General features: G+C 49.4%; 1 protein-coding gene across 20 annotated transcripts in view; it reads right to left on the reverse strand.

Annotated features, from left to right (window-relative positions):
* Window positions 1-12,645, reverse strand: part of PTF1A (pancreas associated transcription factor 1a) — a 72,822-nt gene extending 60,177 nt beyond the window's left edge. For 17 of the 20 annotated variants that reach the window (XR_009247745.1, XR_009247732.1, XR_009247730.1 and 14 more), the window contains exon 1: window positions 12,469-12,645. The gene's annotated coding sequence lies outside the window, so the exon portion shown is untranslated. Of the gene's footprint in view, window positions 1-512; window positions 655-748; window positions 910-3,402; window positions 3,524-3,739; window positions 3,862-10,926; window positions 10,978-12,468 lie in introns of those variants that run through there. The other 3 variants (XR_009247736.1, XR_009247731.1, XR_009247738.1) reach the window with 3 other exon arrangements.
* Window positions 12,646-12,970: the final 325 nt, after the last annotated feature.

The raw sequence follows: 12,970 nt of genomic DNA on the forward strand, positions 1-12,970 counted from the left end.
TGCGGAGGGTTCTCCTAACACCTGCAGGAGATGCTGTGGCGTATTTAAATCCAAGATTCAGTCCCCAAATCAAGGAATTTTTGTGCTAATTTGACGAAGTGCAAACATCACCAGAGAGAAAATTACAACGTGCCCGACGAAGCAGCCTGCAGGCTTATCACAACCCAGCCTTTATTGTGCCAAATATTCAAATTATGACATTAATAATGCTTTGTATTTATATAGCACCTTTCATCCAAGAACATCAAAGTCCGTGAAAAAGTGAGAGAACAGTCCTCTGGATGGTGTAAGATTTCAGTCTTCGTCTCAAAATAGTTAATACAGTAGGAATCCAGTCCACTGTCTAAAACACTTTGAAATCTCCAGTTAAAGACAGAATATAAATACATAAATAGCATAGCTCTGTCAGCTCGTGGTTGTGCCTTTAATACGCTTTGCGTGGCATTTACGGCGTTGCATACTTAATAAACGTTTAAATAACGAGTTAGATCATCCCATACCAAAGTTACTACCTAGATGAAATGACTTCGTTAATTGTGCCCTAAAGAGTTTGCGGGTTTCCAGAGGTTTCCCAAGAAAAACACAAGGAGATTTGAGGCAATGAGTCAGCCAAGTCGGTATTTTTCAAAATGCCATTTTGCAAATTGGATCTCGCTGTTGGAAAAAGAAACAAAGAGCTTTTTGCCCAATTCCTCTTGGGAAAGTAAATTAAAAGGAAAGAAAACAAAAACAAAAACAACCCTCTCACCCCAGCCAACTACGGACCATCCACCAGCAAGGCCAGGCCGCAAGCGCTCCCCCAACTGCACGGGATGAAAGAGAAGCCAGCGCTCCTCTGAATGGGTCGCCACGCTGCAGAACGGACTCGGGAGGCAGGCTGGACTCTTTTGCCCTTCCTAGATTTCCCGTCTCGACAAAATCACAGGTCAAACATTCAGATTCCCCGTGGTAATATTAACAGCCCGTTTTCAGCGAGCCGCATAACGGACAATTTCAAAATAACCCGCTGAGCCGACCATCTGGGCACACTTGGACGTTTTCCCTCTTCAAAGACTCTAAGCTGAGCTGCAGAACAGTAGTTCTGAACAGTAGTAAGCTGGTCTTTTTACGGCCTGTCCCCCTGGGTGCCTGCTCCCACCCGTGGCATCTGCAACCAAGCTCCACATCCCTCCCACCTGGCTGACGAGACACACATGCCAGAGGGCCACCAGTCCTGGGGCTGAGCTAGAAAGCCTAGGAAGCTTCAATGGACACATTTCATGAAGTGACATCTATCCAGGCCTCCTAGACCGATTTCCTGATGCCTCCTTCCCCTTACACCTCAATTTTATATAAGTCTTATCATCTATTTAGGGCCGAACTCAGCTTTTAACTCAATTGTGCATTCTAGTATTTACTTGAAAACCTAGTAGGTACCCAGGGCTGGTCTGGGTGCCGTTACAGAGATGGGGAGGAAAAGACCGGGAACTGAACTGGCCAGCACCTTCATATGGGACTTCCCAGCCTCCAGAACTGTGAGAAATAAATGTCTGTTGTCTAAGCCCCCACGTCTGTGGTATTCTGCTATGGTGGCCCTGAAGGCAGTCTGTCTGGACCAACGGGACCTCTTTCTTTGATCTCGTCCATACAACATACCTGTTGGGAACAGATGGCACGCTCAAAAGGGCGATTTGCACATAACTTCATATAGAACGATTTACAAAGGTGGGGACAGGGCCAGCGGCAACCAACAGGGAGGGTGAAGCAGCCCCGGGCCCGTGGCTTTGAGAACACACTACCCTACTAGGCCTGTGGGGCCAAGGATGGGGCAGCTCCCAGCACCCGTGAGGCTGCGGCCGTAGGTGAGGGTGGCCTGCAGGAACACGGCCGCCAAGAGGACCCCGGATCCTGATTTCTTGGTTGTGTCCTCTGACCTCGCCGGCATCATCCACTGCCACACTCCGTCAGTAGCCGGAGGGAAGGGGAGCGTGTTCTTCTTCCCAGAGCTCAGAGCAGAGTGAAGCATGTGGAGAACAGTTCTGCGGGGCAGACAGCGGGTGACCTGCATAAAACCTGCCTTCGACTGCCTTCTGTCGGACTTTTATGGTGCAACCAGGCTGTAAACTCATCTGCTGTGTCTACCCGAGTGCTAACGTACCCCTGCGGCCCAATACGAACACGCGCGACCGAATTTTTAAGTGTGGGTGACCAAACAGAAAGCTTAGACGTGTTACTTCTCTCTCGTTAGCAAGGCTTACGGCTAGTTCTGCATTATTCCAAGAAGTTACGTGTGGACGTGGGTCAGCTGAAAGGGATTTATAACATTACTTAAAATACTGGATGATGCTCATTTTGTAAAATGGCCAAATGCACAGAGCATACTGCACCATCTGTTTGAGAATCCCACAGATTTATTCTCCTCAACATCTGTCAGCTCATCTCCAGGCTCGGTATATATACCAAACCCTGCCTGGCTGTGTCCCTGAGAAAGGGCTGGCTTAGAATATTCTGGGATACGCCCAACTGCACACAGAGAATCACACGTGGCTCCCCGTACTACCTGCACTAATAACCACGGTCTCTTTCCCAGTGAAGGATTATTAGAGTCCCACCCACAGGAAGTTTTAAAAAATAGCAGGACTTCACAAGAATCTACTGGGATCTGCCGGCCTAACGACGTCAGCATCGGAGAAACCGAGGGTGTGCCATGATTCCACGGCCACGTGCACATGAACTCGGTGGGGCCTGCTGAAGGAAAGACAGAAATACTCCACAGCTCCGCAAAAGCGCTGTGGTCCACTCTGTGGGGTCCACTTCCCCAATGAAAAGGTCTAGTAACCGCGTTCTACGGCTTTATTCCAGCGGCTATACTTGGGTGTGAGACAGATTACTGGTTAAGAAGCGCTGTGCTGGGAAAACAGCACCGTAATGAGGAACCACGGAGGACGGAGGACGGCTCCCCCTGGAAACGAGCCAAAGCTGAGCCTGATGAATGCAGCTTAATGTTTCTGCCTCTTAGCCCGCACTCACTCAGAAGTCACAAAAATTTACTTTGGAGGGCGGGTCACAGCCAGAAGCTGTGTTTTGTGCGAGGGCCACACCAACAATGGCAAGTGCTCTGAAGGAAAAGTGCTGGGAACAGCAAGGCCGGCTTGGGGCCGAGAAAGGCCTCCCTGAGCACAGGGGCTGGGGGTTGAGAGGTAGGTCTGAAGGGGCAAGGAGGATGGGTGAGGGGACGGGGGAGAGCAGGACACAGGGTCAAGGGCCGAAGGGAGAGGGAGCCCAGGGTGTTTGAGAGCGGAAGGAAGCACAGTGTGGCCCAAGCGCAGAGATAGGAAAAACAGCCCGACCGAGGAGAGGGGCAGGAGGCCGGGGGCAGGGCCACTGGGGCCTAATTACCCATTTGTAAACTTTGCTCTTTACCTGGGAAGCGGCGGGAAGCCTCTGGAGGGGCGGCGGAGGGCTGTGGTCGGACTCGTGTTTTCGGATCTCTCTGGCAGCCGCGTGGAGAAGGGCGGCCAGAAGGAGAGCGACGGGAAGGTTACTGAGGAGGCAGAACAGGGTGAGGGGAGGGAGGGGAGGGAGGGGAGGTCCGGGAAGGCTTCCGGTCCCTACAGGCAGGTGGACACGGGTGCCCAAGAGGGAGAACCACGGAGGAGGGCCGGACGACGGGCAGAGCGGATGAGCGACACGTACCCCAACCCCCCCTCCAGCCACCCCCGGTCCATCCAGTCACCAAACCGTTGGCAGTGTGGCCTACCAGGTCGGTTCCCTTTTGCCTCGTGATGTAGAACCACTCTGGAGTCAGCTTCTTTCGCCACTCGCTCCAGGTGGGGGACTGGCTCGCGCTCTGTGAGGGACCCGGGGTGGTTAAATGGGAACCTGTTCTAATTAGAACAAAAGGACCCAATGAACCTTTCCCCTGAGCCTTGCTCCTCAAGTGCACGGCCACCCCCAGGACACGGCCGTCCCTCCCCTCTCCCACGACTCCCTTCGTCCCGGGGACCAGAAAGCTCCGGTACAAAATGCTTCAACTGACTCATTAGTTTCACGAGAAAGGAGCAGCAAGCGGACAGCCGGTTTTCTCGTCCGACTGGGGCGCGGGAGCTAAAGAGGCAGCTGAAATATGAAATAGTGCAGAATAAGATCTCCTCCGGTGCCCGGGGGTGCACGTTGATCCCTCTTCTATTACCGCATCCAGAGGAGTATTTCTTGTCAGGACACGGCTGGGAGTAGCTGAGTGACTGGAGAGAAAAGAACCGTGAGCTAGTGGGTTATTCAACTCCTCTCCTTCGCTGGTTTATAAAAATCTCTCTGCTTTTGTTTGTCGGCAGAAGTGTTTATTAAAAAAAAAAATCTAGTGCGGAAAAAAAAGAGACTCCTACAGCGTATGCCCCTGCAAAGAAAAGGAGACCTTCCAGAATCCATCCTTATGCTTCAATCTTACGACTCTTACTCCAGTGAATGCAAACAAATTAACTAGGACAATACTCTTTTTAGCCAAAGGGGAGGAGGAAGCCCAAGGTATATATAACCGATGCTTCAACCATCCAACACGAAGAATGCGAAAGGGTTTTATGATCTGTCCACCTCAACTTCCCAATGAGAAAACGGCGGCCCGAAGGCTTAGTAACTGACCACAGCAACAAAGATAAAAGGTTAGACACTTATGGTGTTACCGCCAAATACCGAACATGTCTGAAAATCATATTTGAAATTCATTTTGTTACCAGAAAGAGGTCCTAAATAATGATCTGTATCTTCATTGCTAGCTCATAATACCGCATAATACGGTATTTTTGATATCGTGTTGTTGTTGCTTATGGTTGTTCACATTTTATTAAAAAGTTTTTAATCTGTTAAATATGTCAATAGCTGCCCTTTCTTAAATACTTTTTGTAAAGCTATGGGGACTTCTTTTTTACTCTGGAAATACACCTCCGAAATTTTCCTATGAAAATATAGTTCAACTGCACACGGTTTCCCCAGGACTCATTTCCTGGGGCGCAAAGCAAGATGTATTTATGTGACGATTACTACTGCTCAGTGGCCTTTCAGAGTTACCAATGCAGAATGCCACGCAATAAATGGACGGGGGAATGATACAATTTAAAAAAAAAATCACCCTTTTATAATCACTAAAATAGTCACTGACTCAAGCAAGAATCGGCAGGGGATTCTAAAACCCTGGGCGAACAACTGTTGGAAGAATGGAACAGTTACACATTTTCAAGATAGTGTTAATTATGAGGAAGAAAATGAGCCTCTACAATGGAAAAATGTACACGTCACCACCTTAACCAAAAAAGCAAAGGGAGCATCGCTGACAGCGGGGCAGGCTGACATCACGGGCCTCTGGGCGTGAGGCACTGAAGACGCCGCACCCCCCACCGCACCGCCTCCAAATTCAGGGAGCCCGCTGACACCTTCTCCACGAAGCCTGGGAACCCTTCATCCTTCTCTCTCATTCCCCCGTAGTTCTGACACTTGGCATTCTCCCGTGGTACCTTTGCTTTCCCTGGGCTTCCGTGGCACCCGATTCTCTGGTCTCTCCCACGGCTCCCTTTCGGCATCCTTCGTCAGCCAGCCCTGGAACAAGTCCGGCTGTCCTAGGCTTGCCTCTGTCACCGCACCACACCTGCCTGCCCTTGGGTGATTTTGTCCGCTGAGTAGCTTAAGGACCATCCACACGATGAGACCCCCACATCTAGCTTCCTGCCATCCTCTCTGCTGAGTTCCAGATCCATATGCAACCACAGACGGGTACCTTGAGGCTGTCCCGTTTCAAACACCGTGCGCGAGAGGACTTCGCGTGTCTCCCCTGCTCCGCCCGACCCAAATCTGCTCCTCCTCTCATGTGCTCCAGCTCTCTGATCCCACGCTTTAAACCGGAACGCCAGGCCGTCCTCCGTGACTCTTTCCTTTTCCATGCACCAAGCCCTGTTGCTTCTCCTTTTTTTTTTTTTTAATTTTTTTTTCAACGTTTTTTATTTATTTTTGGGACAGAGAGACAGAGCATGAACGGGGGAGGGGCAGAGAGAGAGGGAGACACAGAATCGGAAACAGGCTCCAGGCTCCGAGCCATCAGCCCAGAGCCCGACGCGGGGCTCGAACTCACGGACCGCGAGATCGTGACCTGGCTGAAGTCGGACGCTTAACCGACTGCGCCACCCAGGCGCCCCTCTCCTTCTTAAATAGCTCTAGGATCTGCTCATCATCACTTATCTGCCACTACCTTGGCTCAGGCCGCCATTATCTCCAGCAGGGATGACAAAGTCCCCGTTCACAAAACGCCCTCCCCTATTTGCACCGCTTCTTCTTCCTCACTGCCCCAAACTGTTCGGTGTTGTCACACAGAAATCAGAAAACATGCCGTGTGAATATCTAGAAGAGCACGTAGGCAAGAGAAAAACCTGGCTGGGTGTGCTTGGCATGTCTGATGAATAGCGGGAAGGCCAGGGGAATGGGTGGAGCGAGCAGGAAAATATGCAGAAGTGCGAGCAGAGAGCTAATGGGGTAGCGGGCATACCACCAAGGGCCTTGAAGGCTACCCTAAGGTTGGTGGCTTTTATTCTGAGTGCAGAAGTCACTGGAAGATGAGCAGGGGCATGACATGATCTAACATACTTAAAAGGGTTACTGGCTGATGTACCAAAAAAATTGAAGCAGGGCAAAGGTTGCCGCAGGGCACCCAGCACAGAGGGCACTTGAACAACCTGGCCGAGAGATGGGAGGAGTCCTGGGTCAGGGTGGCGGCAGCAGACAGACTTAGAGAGGTCCCTCGCCAGCTGTATTCTGATGGCAGAGCCAGAGGACTTGCAGATGTGAAGTACTAGAGAAAGGACACAAAGGGGCACCACTCCAAGGCTCTAGGTCTGAGCAGGGGAAGATGGGGAAGCCTACAGGAGGAGCAGGTTTGAAGGCTTGTTAATAAAAATGCCAGCTCAATATTCAAGTGGACACGTCAGGCAAGCAGCTGGATTTACGGATGCAGAAATTGGGGAGAGGCCCAAGGTGGCCATGTAAATTTGGGACTCCTCACAGCATTACGATGTTATTTAAAGCCATGAGCCTGGAAGACCCCCAAGTTGGTGAGTGTGGGAAGAACAGAGAGGCCCAAGGGTTTATCTTGGAGGTGCCCCAAGATAAACAGGTGGAGGAGATGGGGACGAGCAGACAGCGAGGCAGGAAGGAAACCACAAAAATGTGCCGTCCTGGAAAGAGATGACTGATAATTAACCATCGGGTTTGGCAGTGTGGCCGTCACTGGTGCCCTGAAAAAGGGCAGTTTAGGCGGAGGAGTGTGTGTGTGTGTGTGTGTGTGTGTGTGTGTGTGTGTGTGACTAGAATAGATCTGATAGAGAAGAGGAGGAAGGAAAGGGAGACAGTGCAGACAGGTCCCTCGGGAGTTCTGCAGGTAGCTGGTATGGAAGGTAAGATCAAGAGTACTCTTTATGAGGAGAAAGATCACAGTTTCCTAGTATGCTGTTGGGAATTGTCCACTGAAGAGCGTAAGTTGATGATTTAGGAGAAAGAGGGGAGAGCTGTGGAGCTGTTTTTGACCTTGACCTTAGGTAGATGAAATATAGGAGAACAATGAAACTGTGAACATTTTATTGACTGTGTAAGCTTTAGATAACTATTCAAGGTGACAATAAAAGAGTTTTACAAAGCAATGCCAGCCTAACCGCCCAGTGAGGGGAAAACACTGTGCAATCTTTTCAGGCGCGGTTAGCAGGGAAAGGTGTTTTGGTTGTTTTAAGACCAAGTGGGATCAGAACTGGCTTTAATTGGAACTATGTGTTTAACCACAAGAGAAGCGGAAGACATTCTACTTAAGGCCGTTGAAAAGACCAACAGATGTGTATAACTATATTTTGTAAGCCTTCAACCAAGGGCAAGATCCAAAAGCCGTCCAGGGCCAACGTGTCTGTGTGACCTAAGCCGGGACTGGTCACACAAAGGCCACCTCAAATAGTGAAAAAAAGGATGGCAAGAGCAAGAGTGGGATTTGATTCTCCCTCCCAGAATCTACACCGGTTTTGAGGGAAATGTGGGAAACCTGACCCCGGCTATCACTGACACTGGTTATAGAAAGGAGTAGGAGAGCACCATGATAAAACGCTCTCCTGACCCTCCAAGTGTCTGTCCTGTCGCGTCACTCCACCTACATTCTTGCCTTTGGCAAAGGTCTTTTATTATTTCTGTGGAATTCTAAGACGAGCACTGACTTTTGGTACTGAGATTTATAGTCTGGAAAGTTGCTATTATCTTCCCTTCTCCTTTTGGGGAGGAAGTGGAATGGGCTAGAGGGAAAAAAACCACTACTGTTTCCTGGAAGCATTGCCCTTAGGGTCTTTCCACACACAATACAACTGCTGACACCAGAAAGAGGGAATTCAAGAAGCACGAAAGTTCAGCGGGCTCCTGCCCTTCAGCTTCGAACCCAAGGTCTGAATCCTGGATGGGCCCCCAGATCCCTCTCCTATAGCTCTGTATTTTACCACACCTATTAGAGTGACTAATTCTTTTCAGACACTCCCCTTCTCCTATTTTTTTAGCTTAAACTTTAAAACTAAGATTTAAATTGTTAGGCAAAAGAGGCGCCTGTCGGTTAAGCGTCCGACTTCGGCTTAGGCCGAGATCTCGCCGTTGCTGAGCCCGAGCCCCACGTCAGGCTCTGTGCTGACAGCTCAGAGCCTGAAGCCTGCTTCCAATTCTGTGTCTCCCTCTCTCTCTCTGCCCTCTCCCACTCACGCTTTCTCTCAAAAACAAATAAAGGGTAAAAATTTGTTTGTTACATTGTCAGATGGAAGAATTACTCCTTTATCTAAATAAGCACGTTTTTCGGGGTGCCTGGGTGGATCAGTTGGTGGAATGTCTGATTCTTGATTTCGGCTCAGGTCATGATCCCAGGGTCATGGGATCAAGCCGCACATCGGGCTCTGCCCTGAGTGTGGAGCCTGCTGAAGATTCTCTCTCCCTCCCTCTGCCCCTCTCCCCCATTTTTCATGGCTCTTCTAATCCTTATCTGTACGTACCTTTTACACAATGTGTGTGAAAGGTTTCATGGGTAGATAACAATGTTCAGACTAGTTGTTCTTCAAGCACCAAATATGCAACATTTAACTGTAAATCTGCAGCCTAGAAGACACCATCAAGAGAAGACGGACCCTGCCTTGATAGCAAAATGACCAGCGGGCAGCTGGGTGCTCTCGGGTCAGGATCAGGTCTGCATCACTTACGGAGGTTTCTTTAATCATGGTGTTAGGGGGTGAACTGTGTCCTCCCAAAATTCATATGTTGAAGTCCCAATCCTCAGTACCTTAGAATGTAACAGTATTTGGTGATAAGGCCTTTAAAGAGATAAGACCAAATGAGGTCATATGGGGGGGACCTTAATCTCTATAGCTGTATTTCGGAGATGGGGCCTTTAAGGAGGTGATTATGTTAAAAATGAGGCCACAGGATGGGCCAAATCTGACCAGTGTTCTCACATGAGGAGGAAGAGACTCTAGGGCTGTGTGAGCACAGAGAAAAGGCCATCTGCAAGCCAAAGACAGAGGCCCCTCAGGAGAAACCAACCCTGCTAATACTTTGATCTTGAACTCCCAGCTTCCAGAATGATGAGAAAACAAATTTCTGTGCTTCAGCCTTCCAGCCTGCGGTATTTTGTTGTGGCTGTTCCGGCCAATTCACGTACTACGCTTTAGGAAACTAAGCTTTGAATGGAAATTGCATTATGTGTAAGCTCTGCAGTTTCACCAGACAGCAATTGAGGCGCCTGTACATACAACACACAACCAGTGACCATTTTAGGAAGGAGTAAGGTCACTTGGACACCGGTAGCCAGAGAGGACTCAACGTTGGGCTTCTGGTCCTTTTGAGTGGGTGTAGAGGTGTTTTCTGTCCTTAGTCCAGGTCCCCTGCACCTCAAGTTGGCCCTTTAGGGACCGCGTGTCTTTCAGATTCCCTCTGCGTTCTCTCTTGCGATCTTCGCTACCAAAAGATTTGGTTGCTCTTATTATTGTGCTAGATAGCTACACAGCTTTACCTTGAACTATGCTTTGATACACTTGGATTCCTCTGGGTTCTTTTCTCGCTTTGTGCTGTGATTGGCACAGGCTATCTTTCTTGTTGGCAATATATTCCAAGAGGTGGGCTTAGATTTTCTCATCTGTAAAGAACACCCTCTTGGGGTACCTGGGTGGGCTCAGTTAGTTTAGCGGCCAGCTCTTGAGTTCAGCTCAGGTCATGATCTCACAGTTTACGAGACAGAGTCCCATGTTGGGCTCTGCGTTGACAGTGCAGAGCCTAAGATTCTCTCTCTCTTGCTCTGCCCCTCCCCTGCTCGTGCCCTTGCTCTCTCTCGCTCTCTCTCAAAATAAATACATAAACATTTAAAAATAAAATAAAATAACCTAACACCCTCTCTTGGTCATATGGTCACATACTGGTTACCTCCTTCTGGTTTTGTTCACCTTTCTGGTCACAGCTGCTCTGCTACCCAGTGTCACACACAAGGCGGCCTTGTTTCAATAAAGACTTGTCCAGACTAAGGAAGCCTATTAGGAACTGGCACAAAAAGAATCCCCAGCCCATTGTAATTTGCAGACTAGTCTTCTTTCCCACCCCAGTGACTGGACTGGTTTAACCAGTGCTCAGGATGGTTTCCTAGCAGAGTATTTCTAGAATGTTCTCCTGAAACAACAGTTTTCTCCAGGATACTTCTTACTTTCCTCTCTCGATTTGCTCTTGACGATCTCAAAGACAAAGTCATAGGGGCCTTGCCTCTTGCGTAGCACAAATCTCAGTGCTGTGGAACCGTCTTCTGTCACTAACAACATCTCATTTCTCTCTCAACCTTCCCTAAGTCTGTAACATAGGTTAAATGTAGCTATACTTTTGTCCTTTGTATTTGTTTATGTAATTATAATTAACATTTACCGTATGCTAAGGGCCAGTCATTGTGATGAAGCGTTTAAAATGTTTTTCATTTAGTCTGTACAATAACCCTACTATTACCATTATCCTTATTTTACAGAAGAAAAACACAGGCTTAAGCTTACCAAGTTCAGAACATGCCCAACATGTCAACACCAAACTCTTACCTGTCTATAATTTTTAACGGGTGCCTAATAGTTTTTGGAATTGAACTTTTCTGGATTACTTAAGCATTCCTTAACTGATGGACATTTGGGTTACAGCCAGCTTCTGGTTCTTAAGAGTGGTGCTGTTAAAAACATTTTTGTACATATAACTTTGTTCTTTTGAATTATTTCCTCAGAATAAATTCCCAGGAGGGGGTGTCTGAGAAGTTACAAAGCTCCTGTTATGTTTTGGTGTCTGGCCAGATTTTAAATGTTGCTGAAGACGTTATATCCCCCAGGCAATTCATCAAGGCTATTTCTGACAACACCAGAACAAACATAAAAGCCAAGCTGCCATTGAAACCACTATCCTATAAAAAGGTAATGAGGAGAGCTCCGGCCCACAAGTATGATGTTTCCATCCCCTGTGGTTCTCAGGAAGCCAACGCTTGACACACAGTAGGTATGCAACAAATATCATCAGGCTGGCTGACTAAGACACCATGGGGTGCTGAAGGTCATGCCTGGAAGTCATGTTGGATCAGCTACTACTTCACGCAGCCTGTGCTTTTATTTATTTAAAACTATACTTTGAGAACTTCAGGGGATGAAAAGAATTCCAAGTGATTGGTACATTTCAGAGGAGACAGGTATCTTGAAATTTCCTCAACGGACATATAACAGAATCGGATTCAGAGATGGGACAGCTGGGCAGTTGCCCAAGAAGCCAATCCACGGGGAGCACTAAATTACCCTGAAATAGATCTGAAATACAGTGCCAGTCGACACAGGTCTCCACAGGTGACTCCAAACTAAAAGATGACATGCGAATGCGCCCCAATCCAACAGAGGAGCCAAAGGCATGTTAAAGAAACACGGACACATCACACTCACACACACACACACACACACACACACACACACACACACTTTTCACTGGTCTCAGAGCCACTGACAATCAATGATTATCAGTCTAAAGGGGAAGAGTTATTAGCCTACACGTCTCCCTAGATCTGGGACACACACAAAGAAATAGAGCAAATCCGCAGGCGTCCAAAGTCTGAACCGCTCGTTTCTCCCCTGGGAAAAGAAGCATGCAGAATTTAAGAGGGCGACAGTGTAAGAGATCACGGGCCATTACAGGAGGGTGCATCGTTTGCCTGGAGTCTGGGGACAAGCGTCAGGGGCTCCTGAGGCCGACATTTTACCAAGGAAATATTCAGGGACACCCACCCACGTCCGTCCAAATGTACAACCCACTGTCCTGAACAGCACACAGGGGCGCAGCCAAGAAGTTTCTCTAGAAGGAAGAGTCACGTGCAGAACCAGCACTCGGACCCCCAAGTTCAGGCGGGTGAAGTGAAACCGCAAGCCGGGAGGCGGCGGCAGCGGGGCCTACCTGCGTTCACGTGACCTGCCCCCGTGCCGGCGCCGCCGCTGCCCGCTAGGCCCGCTCCGGTCCGCCGGGCTACTTCTCGGAAGGGCAAGGCCCAGAACGCCCGGAGCAGGCGCGCCATGACGCCGCGTGCGGGCCGCACAGAGCCAACGCACGCAGTTCCCGCGCGCCCCGCCTCCCCCCGCGCGCCCCGCCTCCACCCTTCCAACCCCAGTCACCACCCTGCTCCTCCCCCTCCCAAGTCCCTCCTCCTAACCCTTTCCGCCCCTGCCCCTACCGCCCTCCCCTCCTGGGGGCCCTCCTTGGTCCCCTCTCCTTTGCACCGCTCTCCCTTCCTGCTTGCTCCAGCGCTTCTCTGGGCTCCTACCCCCTCCCTGCGCCTCCCCTGACCCTGCCCTCCACCACCTTCCCCCACTCCACTTCCCAACCGCCCCCCCCCCCCCCGCAATGGTCTGTTTTACTTTGCATTTTCTAGAATTGAATATATTGTGGAACTATAGGTTAT

Source organism: Neofelis nebulosa, chromosome 8 (assembly GCF_028018385.1).
Source record: "Neofelis nebulosa isolate mNeoNeb1 chromosome 8, mNeoNeb1.pri, whole genome shotgun sequence".
In the NCBI taxonomy this organism is placed as follows: domain Eukaryota; kingdom Metazoa; phylum Chordata; class Mammalia; order Carnivora; family Felidae; genus Neofelis; species Neofelis nebulosa.